The sequence below is a fragment of the Mastomys coucha genome, chromosome X, assembly GCF_008632895.1.
Source record: "Mastomys coucha isolate ucsf_1 chromosome X, UCSF_Mcou_1, whole genome shotgun sequence".
NCBI classification, from domain to species: domain Eukaryota; kingdom Metazoa; phylum Chordata; class Mammalia; order Rodentia; family Muridae; genus Mastomys; species Mastomys coucha.
In genome coordinates, this window is record NC_045030.1 from 152,829,840 (window position 1) to 152,834,804 (window position 4,965).

Consider the following 4,965-nt stretch of genomic DNA (forward strand, 5'->3'; position numbering starts at 1 on the left):
AAAGAAAGAAAGAAAGAAAGAAAAGAAAATATAAGGATGCAATGTTAATTATGAGGGGCTTCATGAATCTAAAGGAACAAAGGCAGTTAGCTATATGAAGAGTTAGCTTGTCAGAAAGATACAAATGCAGGCAGATTTCTGAGTTCAAGGTCAGCCTGAGACACACTGAGTCCAGGCCCAGGTGTGATAGAAATGGTCATTACAGGACAGGGTGCTACCCAGGTAGTTAGCAACTGTGCTTAACAGAGGCAGGCAGATCTCTGAGTTTTTTTGCAATGTTAAAAGAAAATGTGTGCTTGCTGTCTCCTAAAGATTAAGGGGCTGCAGCCACAGGATGCTGATACATAAGAAACTGAATTGATATGTAAGTAAAACTTGGGCTTTTGGTCTGCATGAGATGAGCTAACAAAAAGCTAAAGCAGTTCTTAGTATTTTTCTCTAAGAAAAGCTGAGCTATCTGGAGATGTCTGGAGAGGAAAAACATCTCTTCAAAAGACTTTTTATCTAACAGAATTTCTGACTTGGTCAGTAGATCCAATAATTTTTTTAGAGAAGCTTCTCTGCCTTTGGTCAGAAAACCCATGAGCTATCCAGATAGCTTTTAGAATGTTTACTAGCAGAGACAGCTGTTCTCAACCAGAGAGTTTACAGAATAGCAAGAAAATGCTGTCTAGAGCAGAACACACACACACACACACACACACACACACACACACAGAGAGAGAGAGAGAGAGAGAGAGAGAGAGAGAGAGAGAGAGAGAGAGAACAAATGAAACTATCTGGAAAGCCATCTCAGCAGAATCTAGGGCTTGTACCCCATGATTTCACTTCCAGTCATTTCTTTTCCTAACTCCCCAAAACTCCTTCTCTCTGGGACCCCTCTCCTAGCCAAAGCTGATCCTTGGCATATCTCTTAATTCTAGGCCAGCCTGGTCTATATAGTTAGCTCCAGGCAGCCAAGGTTACACAGAGAATCTGTCTCAAACAAACAACAAAAAACCCCAAAAGAAATAGTTTTCTCTCTTTAATTGCATGTGTATTTCATCATTATGTGTGTATGTATGTCTCCCAGTTCTGTGTGCATTATTTTTAGACTCATCTCTGACCTTTGTCAAGTCAAACAGATGGTTCTTGGCTCTATTTTCTGTCTATTTCCATGGAGAAAGCTGGTAAACAATTTGCACATAATGCTGACCATAATGGCTCCTCCTTGGGATCCAAGCATTTGTGAGGAGTTCATGGTCATCCTCAGCTTCATAACAAGGTTGAGACAATTGTAGATAACATAAGACTTTGTCTCAAAATAAAACAAAAATAATTTGCATGTGACAACAGACAGTTCTTTGTGTGTATATGAACACTGCATATTCATGTACACCTAGAATACTATTAAAATAAAATATCATTGAACTTTTCCATTACTTTCCTTGTCCTTCATACAATCACAAACCTGTTACTGAATACCAAGTATACTGAATATAAGGAGTTTGTATTGTAAGTTATGCTGAAATAACAATCCAAGCATTTCAATGAGTTATTTACCTATACCAACAAATGTAGCTAGCATACATGCACATCCATTGCAGGTCTGCTTTAGTTCTTCTGCCTGGAACTCAAACTAAAGGAGTCAACCATGTATGAGAGCTTATGGGTGTTATTGCAGAAGAACAGAGAAGGTACAATCATACACTATACCTTTATTTTTTTCTTCAAACAAAGAGCTTCTGCATTCCAGACGAGTGCTGCCCACAAGTGCTATATTAGTACAGTGCATTCTAGTGCTGTATCACATCTCTATCCCCATACACTGTATATTAAAGCTTTTGTTTAAAGATATAACTCAGTGGTCGAGGAGGATAGCTAAGCAGCAGATCACTTCCTTACGATGCACAAAGCTCTGGATTCAATTCCCAGAACCACAATAAAAATGAATAAATGAAAAACATGAGTGAATGTAAAGTCCCCAAATGAGAAACTCTGGAAGTAGGGCCCAGCAAGAAGAGTCTCTGTGTGAGTTCGATATACACTTAAGCTGAAGAAGCAGTTCCCATCATTTGTATTCCCTGTAAGTTGAATAGTGGAATCGTGGGCAGCTTAAAATGTGTTTGTCGTGATCTGTCAACCTGACTAGATTGAGATGCCTAGTGACACACTTCTAGGTGTATCTGTGGGGGTGTTGTCAGAGATGATTGACATGCAGGAGAGCAACTGAGGGGGAATGTAGCTGTTCTGAATGTGGGTGGCAACATACAAATAAGCCTGGGACCCAAAAGGAATAAAAGTAGAGAAATGAAGATCCCTATCCAGAGTGTGCAAGCTCTATACTTCTTTAGCAGATATGTCTAATGCCCATGGCATCTTCTGTGGCCAACAGATTCCAGTGTCTTCAGCTTCTCAACACTTACACAGATACTCTTTAAGAAGCTTGTAGGCAATCATTGATGCCGTTTGTTCTGAGTCTTCCAGCTTTCTTGGACTGAGTAGCTAACATGATTTTGCTTCTGCAGGGCACAAATAGTCATTGTTTGGATTATCCAGCATCTAATTGTGGGACCTACTCTAACAAATCATTTTTTGTAATTGCATATGTGTTTGTGTGTGTTATGAGAGACTTCTCTTCTCACACCATCCATGTACACACCACTGCTCACCCTAGATAGGTAACCCTCAACAGACTAAAGTGTTTATTTCACCGAAGTCCAACTTGGTGAAACAAGTTATATAATATATATATATGTATATATATTATATATGTATATAAAATATATATTTCACAGTAATATATATATATATATATATATATATATATATATATATATATACACAGACACACAGACACACACAACTAATATGTGTCTCTTCCTTCCCTCCCTCCTGCATAAAATGTTTTGTTTTGTTTTTCGAGACAGGGTTTCTCTCTGTAGCCCTGACTGTTCTGGAACCCACTCTGTAGACCAGGCTGGCCTTAAAGAATGTTTGAATTCAGAAGAAACTGCTGTACAAAATATGGGTTTAAGTTGATTAGTAAGTTTATGGGAAGTGAGACCTCTATGGTTAGTGATGCATGTGTGTTCAGACTATATAACATGGATGAGGATTGTAGATCCAAATAAATAAGATTTAAAAATGGGTCATTTTAGAAACAGAGCAGTCAGGTGTCTCCTACCTTTTGCCATCACAACATGAGACATTTTCATATATAAAGTTCATGCTTGAGAACCACATAGTTGAACAACAAAAAAGAACCACAAAACATCTTTTAAGTAGATTTGTGATTTTTTTTTAATGTATAGATGCATTCAAAGCTATTACAGGACGTGTGGCTCATGGGGTGATAGTTTGGACATGCCTGACATATTTTCTAGAGCAATTACCATGAGAATGGGTGGGCATAGCAGAAGTTTAGGTTATTTGGTGGCTCGAGAGATAGAACAGTTGGTAAAGTGCTTGAACTGCAAGCCTGGGAACAGAGTTTGATGCCTGAAATACAAGTAAACAAGCTGTGTGTGGTGGATGCTAGCTTGTCAATCCAGACTGGCAAGAAGATCTCTGGGCTTGCTAGCTAGCCAACTTAAACTAATTGGTGAGCTCTGGTGTTCTAGTTAGGGCTTCTGTTGCTGTCATGAAACACCATGACCAATAAGCAAGTTGAGGAGGAAAAGATTTATTTTCCTTCCACTTCTACATTGTAGCCCATTACTGAAGGAAGATAGAACAGGAACTTCTGCAGGGCAGAAACCTGGAGGCAGGAGCTGATCCAGAAGCCATGGAGTATTGCTTTACTTGCTTGTTCTCCATGGCTTGCTCAGCCTGCTTTCCCATAGAACCCAGGAGCACCAGCCCAGGGATGGAAACACCCACAATAACCACTAATTAAGAAAATGCTCTATAGCTAGATCTGATGGAGGTATTTTTCTCAATTGAGTTTCCCTCCTTTCTAGCTCGTGTCAAATTGGCATAAAACTAGCCAAAACACTGGGGCTCAGTGAAAGACCGTGTCTCAGGAAAGTAAAGGTGGTCTGCTCCTGAGATTAACTTGAGATTTACCTGTCACCTCCACTGCAGATACATGTGTGCTCCCTTCAGAGACTTAAAAGGTCATTTGGGTTAAAGAGCCTAAGGAAAAATGAGTTACTCATTCAGGCTGGACCCGTTGGGATGATGACAGCAAATGGCAGGAAGAGGAGAACAAATACCATGCTGTCAGGAGGTGACAGTAACAAGGGAGGTTAACACTTGGTTCTACCAGGTGGAACAAAATTCTTGGAGAAATATTTTACTAGGGAGAAAACGTGTATCAAAACTGCCAAGTAGAGCCGGACAGTGGTGGCGCACGCCTTTAATCCCAGCACTTGGGAGGCAGAGGTAGGTGGATTTCTGAGTTTGAGGCCAGCCTGGTCTACAGAGTGAGTTCCAGGACAGCCAGAGCTACACAGAGAAACCCTGTCTCGAAAAACAAACAAAACAAAACAAAACAAAAAAAATGCCAAGTGGGGAAACTTCAAAGGAAACGAGGACACATCCCCTTGGAGATGATATAGAGTATATGAGAAAAGAAAATTTGAAAGTAGCCAGGATGGGAGCAGAGCTTAGTGCTTGCACACCGAATACATGGTCCTGGGTTCCATCTGCAGTACAGCAGGCAAAGAGTGTGATAAATGGAGGTGGGAAGGGCAGCAGTCCTAGGGCGATAGATTTATTAGTACAGTGCTTTCTTTGCAAGGATCAGGACCTGAGTCGGAGCCCCCAGACAGGCATGGTGGCACATGCTTGTAACTCCAGCAGTGAGGAGGCAATGATAGGAAGATCCCTGGGACTTGCTAGCCAGCCAGCTTAGACTACTTGGAAAGTTTCAGACCAGCGAGAAACCCTGTTACCCTAAACAAAGGTGGACAGTACTTCTCAAGGAATAATACCTGAGGTTGCCCTCTGGCCTCTTTACTCCCATACCGTCGCCCCCCCCCC